The sequence below is a fragment of the Staurois parvus genome, unplaced genomic scaffold (genome assembly GCF_062004578.1).
Source record: "Staurois parvus isolate SC_StPar_1 unplaced genomic scaffold, SC_StPar_1.0 ptg000199l, whole genome shotgun sequence".
NCBI lineage: Eukaryota > Metazoa > Chordata > Amphibia > Anura > Ranidae > Staurois > Staurois parvus.
The window spans coordinates 3,751,679-3,761,555 of NW_028317995.1; the positions used below are offsets into that span (position 1 = coordinate 3,751,679).

At 40.1% G+C, this 9,877-nt stretch overlaps 1 long non-coding RNA gene across 1 annotated transcript; it reads left to right on the forward strand.

Annotated features, from left to right (window-relative positions):
- Positions 1-562: 562 nt before the first annotated feature.
- On the forward strand, positions 563-1,688 carry LOC149461529 (uncharacterized). The gene is made up of 2 exons (XR_016312839.1): positions 563-895; positions 1,009-1,688. It is a non-coding gene; the product is annotated as an uncharacterized LOC149461529 (long non-coding RNA).
- Positions 1,689-9,877: the final 8,189 nt, after the last annotated feature.

Consider the following 9,877-nt stretch of genomic DNA (forward strand, 5'->3'; position numbering starts at 1 on the left):
CTCTATCATAGAGACTTGTGATGATGTGACATCTGAAAAATATATATTATATCCTGTTATATACTTCATCCTATAGCTTAGTTTGAGCAAACTTTCAAATAAGTAAATAAATGAAAAGTAACACACATTGTACTAAAGACACAATGACAAGTAACCACAGGAGATGTGTCATGTCTGAAGTTCTGCTGATTCTGCTCAGATAATGTTTCCTGTGGACGGCTTTGTATTTAAATAAAAACGCTGTATGAATACAGTTTGCATACATGGAAATAATTGGATGAGTTGAACCAAATAGATAGCTGGTTTGTTTTTAAGCAAATGTTTTTTTCTGAAGAATATTCAATATTTAAAGAGACCCTGTTGCTACTCACTATGTTAAAAAAAATTCAAAGAGAACTATCCTATAATGATTCATTCACACTGGTGCATAGACCCATACCTCCGTGCAGAGGGTCGTGTTTATACAGAGAATGACAGATACCAAAGATGTATTAGCAAAAATTGAGAATTTGAGAATAGATGAAAATTCCATTTTGGTTGGAGTGGATGTTGAATCATTATATACATCTATTCCACATGAATGTGGACTTAGATCGGCTTCATTTTTCCTTGATAAATCATATTCTAAAATAGGAGGGCAAAATGAGTTTATAAGTGAGCTTTTGGATTTTGCTTTGCAGCGAGCGGTGCAAGGCTGCACAAGCACCAAGGGAGGAGTGGAACCCACCGGATAATAGTCCTGATGGTGGCTGCTGCCTCCGGTACTACGCCTGGTAACTCAGACGAAGGAAACTCTGAAGGAGATTCACCTATGGCTTGGGAAGGAAACTCTGAAGGAGATTCACCTATGGCTTGGGAAGGAAACTCTGAAGGAGATTCACCTATGGCTTGGGTGGTGAGTGAATTGTTGCACAGCAAAAAGGAATAAGGCGAATGTCCGCCATTTAATATGTTTACTACAAGGAATATACATTTATTGACTGTCCATATGTTACCTATTTGTTACAGGATGGGGGCAGTATGTTTCACTATATAGGTGCAAGGCACCCTACATTTATTACAAGATACGGAGGACCCAGCAATTTACACAATCACATCAATACTAAGCTGGTTAACAGCCCGCATGCTGCGGTGAAGAAACACCTTGGAGCAGGGCCCTGCTACCTCCATTATTTTGAGGAAATCCACGGTGATTCTTTCATTACTGACTCTGTATCCATGCAATTTGGACATATCTACTGCAATTTTATATTTCACCACCTACTCTTGCCTTAAATCATAATTATTACAATACCTCATCTGGTTAATATAGACGCATCCGCATCCTTATATATGTATTTACTATTTTTCAACCACATTGCCTGGTTAGGTTTATGGGTAATAATATCATTATTACTTGGTGCTTGATATCAGCCATTATTGCTAAGCATGTCATGCCTATATGGTATAATTTATTGATACACTCCCTACATGGTGGTGTAACCAATGTGCTGGTGCTGCAAATATATTAGACAGTACTTTGTCAGTATGTATGCAGCTCATTATTACAAACACCGGTCTTGATACTGTTTTTATGTGATTTTAGGTCTATTTTTGTATTATCTCATACTGAGGTGATGGTGAATCAGGGTATTTACCCTAATTGTCCACATGTGTATTGTGTAATAAAGCATGATTTTTGGAACTACTTTTTGTATCACATTCTGTCCATAATGTAACCACTCTTTTGTGAATCTCTTTTCACGCCGCCCCTTTTTTGTTACAGGCAATCAGCCTGTAAAAATCAATGACAGCACATGCCAGTGTTTACATCCATACAGGGATGGACACATAGCTTTGGATGTAAATATTCTGCATCCAGAACTGTGCCTGCATTCCTTTATGAGTGTAAGCACTGACATATGCTTGAAGATCTATACAGATGCTGTTTCTGTAAGGCGGTAATTGAAGTGGAATTCTATGCACCACCATTATTATTAAAAATCCCCCCCCCCCAAATACCTACTTACCTATTTTCAGGCCACTCCAGTCCAGTCATGTGGTTCCCCCTGTGTCAGTGAGTGATGCTGCAAGTGAAAGGAGAAACTGTTCAACAATGGTGATGTCACACACAGGCTTCAATGGTCCATCTGTTGTCTCCTCTCCCCTGAACTGGACACTGGCTGACACAGGGGAGCTGGAATATGTGGCTGGAGTGGAGCTGCTTGAAATTAGGTGTACAGATCTTTCTTGCTCAGCTTAGTTAGATTAGGTGTTAGGAGGGGAGGGAGCAGTTTAAAGATTAGTTGGTGGTGCCTGGAATTCCACTTTAATTTTGACAGCCTAGCTGGATACAGCAGCAACAGCTGTCATTTCCAGAGCACATACACACAACCTCTGCATGGAAGTATGGGTCTATACTCCCGCACTTATGAGGCCTATGAAAAAAAAATTTTGTTATGATTCATTCACATGGGTGACTAGGGGAAGTAAGATCAGGCTGCTGAACCACAGTTTTTCCACCCCCAAACAGCCCTCCTACACACAAATCAGCCTCTCATGGCTATATACATGCTGCAACATCAATGCTTTGCTTCGCTGACAGGTCAAAAATTAAATGGCACATAACATTGGACAGGTTGTATCACCAATGAATGCGACCCATTAAATTGAACAGGGCCACACCATAAACACCCTGCAACTGCTTGCCATTCAATTATTTGAGGCATGGTTGATTGGCATCCCCTGAAGAAGTCATGTGATTGAGACGACACGTGTTGGGTGGAGCCTGCTGAATCCCAAGACCGAAAGTGACGTTGGAGCTGGGGCCCCAGTGTATGTCAGTTTTATGCCTGGTATTTTTCTATAATTGTAAGCACATTACTTTTAATAAACTAGCATTAGTTTTATCTACTGCACTAAGAGGACATCCTCTGTTGCAATGAGTTTGATTGCAGAGTGGTGATCAAAGTTTTAAAGAGCCATAGACCTGTCAAGTGGGAGGCTACCATAAGAGTCCTGGAAGAATTCTAGATACAGCAGAGCAGCTTGGAAATCTACCCCTAGGCTGGGGAAGGTGTTTTTGAACTGCTTTACAGGTCACACCTGACGGTGAGCGCATTTATGAACGGTGATGGGAGTCACTGTGTATGAATATAGATATCAGCACAGAAGGTGGAAAGAGTTATAAGAAATTTATTGGTTGAAGAGTATCACGATTTATGAATTGGGACTTTGTATTTAATGTGATACAGTGGGGAACATAATTATTTGATCCCCTGCAGATTTTGTAAGTTTGCCCACCCACAGAGAAATGAAGGGTCTATAATTGTTATCATAGGTGTATATCAAATGATAGAGACAGAATATCAATCAAAAATCCAGAAAAAACACATGATACAAATGTTATAAATTGAGTTGCAGTTCATTGAGTAAAATAAGTGTTTGATCCCCAAGCAAAATATGACTTAGTACTTGGTGGAGAAACTCTTGTTGGCAAGCACAGAGATAAGACGTTTCTTGTAGTTGATTACTAGGTTTGCACACATCTCAGGAGGAATTTTGGTCCACCGATCTTCTCTAAATCCTTAAAGTTTCTTGACTATTGCTTGGCAACTCAACGTTTTGGCTCCCTCCATACATTTTCTATAGGATTAAGGTCTGGAGATTGGCTAGGTCATTCCATGACCTTAATGTGCTTCTTCTTGAGCCGCTCCTTTGTTGCCTTGGCGGTATGTATTGTCATGCTGCAAAACCCATCCACGACCCATCTTCAGTGTTCTGGCTAAGAGAAGAAGGTTCTCATCCAAGATTTTACAATACTTGGCCTTGTCCATTGACCCCACAATGCAGCAAAGTCGGCCTGAACCTTTAGCAGAGAAACAGCCCCAAAGCATAATGTTTCCATCTCCATGCTCAACTGTAGGGATGGTGTTGTTAGGGTCATAGTCAGTATTTTTCTTCCTCCAAACACGGTGAGTCGACTTAATGCCAAAGAGTTCAATTTTGGTCTCATCTGACCACAGCACTTTCTCCCAATCCTTCTCTGAATCATTTAGATGTTCATTGGTAAACTTCACACAGGCCTGTACATGTGCCTTCTTGAGGAAGGGGACCTTGCGGGCACTCCATAATTTCAATCCATAGCAGCGAATTGTGTTACCAATGGTTTGTTTGGTGATTGTGGTCCCAGCTGCCTTGAGTTCATTCACAAGCTCCTCCTGTGTAGTTCTGGGCTGATCCCTCACTTTTCTCATGATTACCCTTACCCCATGAGGCAAAATCTTCTCACAAGCAGTTGTCTCCTTCTCACCAAGCTTCTTGCTGATGGTTTTGTAACCCATTCCAGCCTTGTGCAGGTCTACAATCTTGTCCCTGACGTCCTTTGACAGCTCTTTGGTCATTTGCCCATGATGGTGAGGTTTGAATGGAAGAAAGAGATTCTGTGGACAAGTGTCTTTTATACACATAACGAGTTGTCGTTAGGAGCACCTTCTTAAATTGACAGCACTTACCTGTGTAACACATGAGCACATAGCTGTCTGTGGGAGCCAGAATTATTGTTGGTTGATAGGGGATCAAATACTTATTTTATAACATTTGTATCGTGCTTTTTCTGGATTTTCGGTTGATATACTGTCTCTATCATTTAAAATACACCTATGATAAAAATTATAGACATTTGATTTCTTTGTAAGTGGGCAAACTTACAAAATCTGCAGGGGATCAAATAACTCTTTTCCCCACTGTATAATACAAGTTAATTTAAATATTATTTATCAGCGATTTCACTGTTTATATTATGCACACTCTATTGTTTGGTAACTAATATTATTATATATGTACGATTAAGTATCACATGCATCTGTATTAGGGAAGGCGCAGCCAAAATAATTCTATTTTTAGTCTACTTGATGTTTGTGGGAGCACTATCAATTGGTTGCAGTCACCCACTTTTTTTGTTTGTTTATTCATTAAGGGAGTTTGTTGTGTAGTGGGTAGCGTGGGGATCACATTAGTATTATTTATTTTTATGGTAAAGCAGGTGGTGAGGAGGTACTGGTACTTTCCTGTGGATGCTGTTACTTTTCCTTAAAAGCTGACCAGAGTTGATTATATTGCTGCAACATGCCAATGCTATTTCGTGTTTTTTTGATCAGGCTACATTCAAACTCAATATAAACTTCATATTGATTTTCACTAACGTATGTGTGAATCCATTTTACAGTGGTGATTAATTGGGTCACAAGAGTGTGGTAGTGTCATCAGAGGTTGGTTTTCAGAAAGAATTCCAGATTGACAGAGAACCCAAAAATTACTAAGCAACCCTTATGGGGGTAGTGCTACAATAAATATCCTGGAATCAGGAATTTTCTCCACCTCAAATTCTTCTTAACCCTGTACCTCAACAAGTGGAGGAAGTGGAAGAATTCTTCTAGAAAAAGGATTTCGTGAAACGGTTTGAGCAACGATATGTGAAAAACTGGGTGAATCTTCATACTGTCAGGATGTTTTAAGCAAAAGGTGACCGGGTTGATTTGAACAGAAATCTAGAAAGGTTTTATAAACCTTTGGCCCAATTTAGCAGCTGGAACATACACCTTCAAATTTATGGTAGAATACCAAACTTTGTCACCCACGTGAAACACAGGAAGTAACCTGTCAGCAACCGTTTTGTAACATTCCTGAGCCTCCTTCAAAGTATCAATCAATTTTGCATGAATCTCCTGTAATGTGGTTAATCTGTTGGTAACAGCATGACTGATCCACTGTTTACTTCTCTCACAGGATCCAATTCAGCCCCCAGCCATCCAGGTTAGGCTCAGGGGCTTACTTGGGCATCCTGCTACCAATTCACATAACTCTATCTGCCTCCTCAGCCCACAAATGGGATAAACACCAGCTGTGACATGGAAAGGTATAACAGAAGTCCCACAATTATGAGAATCCCCACACATGTGAATAAGCTCGATAAGTTACAAAATATAAGAAAAAACCCATGCCGTTCATTCATTATTTATTTACTTTTTTTCTCTCTCTTTTTTTCTTATTGTTTAATTTTATCTTATTATTTTTTTTTATATATAAGACAAAGTAAGGACAACAAAGCCAAAAAAACAACAAAGGCAGGAGGGAGGGAATTGTACTCTTCTGAATAAGTGCAGACTGAAGGGACCAGTAGATCGCAAGGCACTATGTGAAGGCAGACTCTTCCTTCTTACATTCTATACCAAAAACCTGACACTTAATTTGTGCCATCCCTTTTCCTCCCCCCTTTGCTCACACACTTAACCCTTTTGTCACCAATTGTTATCCTGAAGGAACTGTCATCAGTCATGATACCTGCTGTGTTTACAACACAGGGCATTGCTAGACTTTAAGTTGAGATAGGGAAATCAGGAAAAAAACTGTATGATACCCTAAATTTAAGAAAAAAGGGCTTTGGAAAGTGGAGCTATGTTTACAATTGTTATAGGCAAACCCTGTCATAGTAAAGGTATAATCAAAGTATAGTCAAAGTATACTGTACTCTGTCAGGAATTTAATGTAGTTTAACCAGTTGTCTACTGGGCACTTATAACACCTTCGTGCCCAGGCCAATTTTCAGCTTTCAGTGCTGTCGCAGTTTGAATGACAATTGCACAGTCATGCAACACTGTACCCATATTTTTTTCACACAAATAGAGCTTTCTTTTGGTGGTATGTACTCACTGCTGGGTGTTTTATTTTTTGTGCTATAAACAAAAAAAAAGCATAACATTTGAAAAAAAAAAGTTTTTCTTTGTTTCTATTATAGAATTTTGCAAACAGGTAATTTTTTTCCTTCGCTGATGTGCGTTGATAAGGCTGCACTGATAGGCAGCACTGATGGGCACTGATAGGTGGCACTGATGAGGTAGCACGGATAGGCAGCACTGATGGACACTGATAGGCAGCACTGATGAGCTGGCACTGATAAGGCGGCACTGATGATGCTACACTGATAAGCAACAATGATGGGCACTGATAGGCAGCACTGATGGGCACTGATAGGCGGCACTGATGGGTGGCACTGACTGGTGGCACTTCTGGGCACTAACTGGCGGCACTGCTGGGCACTGATGGGCGGCACATCTGGGCAGCACTGATGGGCGGCACTGATAGGTGGCACTGATGGGCACTGGTAGGTGGCACTGCTGGGGACAGGTGGGTTGCACTACTAGGCACTGATGGGCACAGGTGGGTGGCACTACTGGGCACTGATGGGCTCAGGTGGGTGACGCTGCTGGGCACTTGTAAGCGGCACTGCTGGGCACAAGTGAGTTGCACTGGTGGGTGGCACTGCTGGGTACTTATCTTCAGTGCCCTGATGATCGGTACTGATCCGTCCTGCATTAACATCATCTCAGGAACTTAAGTCTAGCATGGATTTCCTCCCATTGCTGTTTCAAATGTTTCTTGGTAGGTAACACCGAACTCTTGCAGCTCTGCAATTTGCTGCCTGAAATGAGCCACAGCATTTGCTATAGCTGCCTCCATGTTTGGGCCAGATTATTCTGTCACAGTCAGGGGTCAGGCTTGAAGACCAGCAGCTATAGCAGTAGAGAGGCTCCCACTGACCAGCAGGATAGGTATAAAAGCAGGTCACCCTGGTGGGTGATTTGGGCTCACCTGAGGTGTGGGGTCTAAACACTAACTGGTATTCACCTGAGCTCCTGATGGTGGAGATGGGTTTTGCTGCATGTTAGTACCAGGTCATGGTTCTCAGGATCACTCCACCAGGAGGTGAGCAAACTGGGGTCTAGTAGCAGATATAGCAGGATCAAACAAAAGCATAGTCAGTAAACAAACCAAGGTCTGTAACAAGTGCTTGGAGATAGGAAAGTAGCGGAAGCATACACAGTAAATGAGCCAAAGTCAGTAACAAGTGATTGCAGGTTGGAATCAAGGAGAAGCATAGTCAATATGATCATTGGTGGAATGCCATTGACTTTGCCAAGTGGTGTTGGTTCCAGAACTATGCAATTGGAAGTCAATCAGCCACAGCACAAGGAACCCCTGGCAACCCCTGGGGGAGGGGATAAAAGAAAGAGTGCACCAACCTTGCACATTACCTCAGTAAACAATGAATAATTTTATTAAAGAAATATACTCTCAAGAGTAGCGATAAAACAGGCATAAAATAACCATAGTCCACACAGGGTTACAGGTCCCTTCTTCATCAGAGCTGATCGAAAAAAACACACATATTCCCCTCAAAAAATTACATGAATCACAAATATTAAACATGGCATAAAAGGTGGTAGTACTATAAATGAGCATACAAGTACTAATAATTATAATGATAAAAACAGAAAAAAAACTGAGAAAATGGGTAAGAATATAAACGGTGGAAAGATTGAGCTGTTAATTGCAAAACTAACAGAAGAATCGCTGGTTAAAAATCGATTAACAATTTAAAATAGTGTAATCTGTAACTCATAGAATGTATCTATAGTATAAAAATATATATATATATATATCTGATGACAGTAAAACTAAAATGAACTAATTACCTAATATCATATAAAAAAATCCATATATAAAATATGTGTTTTATATATATATATATATATATATATATATATGTGTGTGTATGTAAAAGCACACTTAACACTTAAAACACCAGGATACATAATTCTATATCATAAAAAAATGTGTAATATAAATATCTGGGTTTGACAGATAAAACCTCAATTCGGCAGAGTTCCTATAGCTAGGAGGCATTCAGCCACTGAGTGTCAGTATTTCAGCCTGTTTAGTATGCCTGGTGGCTGAAACAGTGAAATAAATACTGTAGATCGCCTGCAGGTGGCAGTGGAATACACGCCGGCTAATATGTTCTACTTCGCATGCGCCCTGCGTTCCAGGATCTGGAACGCACGGCGCATGCGTTACAGTTTATCCAGGATAAACTGAGGATCACATAGCAGGAAGTCTGTATCAAACAGCTCCTGCAAAAAGTCCAGCTAGACCAGTAATCCAGGGACTAAATAGCGGCCAATTCAACACTAGACCTCCAGGGATTCAAATGATAATTAATAATAAAAATGCAGGAGAACAGTGAATTAAATATTAATAAACAGTGGTGGATACTGGCAACTCGCGCATGCGCCGTGAGTTACGGCCAACGACCTATGCATGAGGACAAGCACCATTTAGTGTCAGCATTAAGAACTGCAGGCTGCATTACTGAAAAACTGAATAAATTGCTGACTCCGACCTCGTATAGCCACAAAGCTACAAAAACACACAGGAGCGGGACAGAGCACTTGGATTGCTAAAATGGATAAAAAAAATACTATAAAATATATACATGTAATATATTCATAGTGTAATAGTGTGGTAATATTATTATGGCTACCTATTAATTAAAATACATGTAATACCTGTAAAAAATATATATATATATGCAAAAACACATAGGACCTCTTTTGACATTAAAATTGGAATCTGTAAACAACAACATCTCTTAAAATACTCCATAGTAAAAACATTATACATTCCTAGGGATATTGATCAATAATTAAAAAAATCAATATAACTTAAAAAAAAAAAAAGCACCCTCACCAACCCCCCCCCCCGCACACGTGCATACCAGTGTGCTCGAGCGTTGACCCTGTGCCAGTATGAAAACAGCGGATACACCATGCATGTAAGGTATCACCATGAACGTCAGATCAAGGGCAGTAATTCTAACACTAGACCTCCTCTGTAAATCTAAAATGGTAGCTTGTAAAGGCTTTGAAACATTGCCTATGGATATTAAAAACGTATGCAGTTTGTCACCATTGCATGGGGCATGCGCAGTTTTAAAGCATGTCATGTTTGGTATCTATTTACTTGGCATACCATCATCTTTTATATTTTACCAAATAAT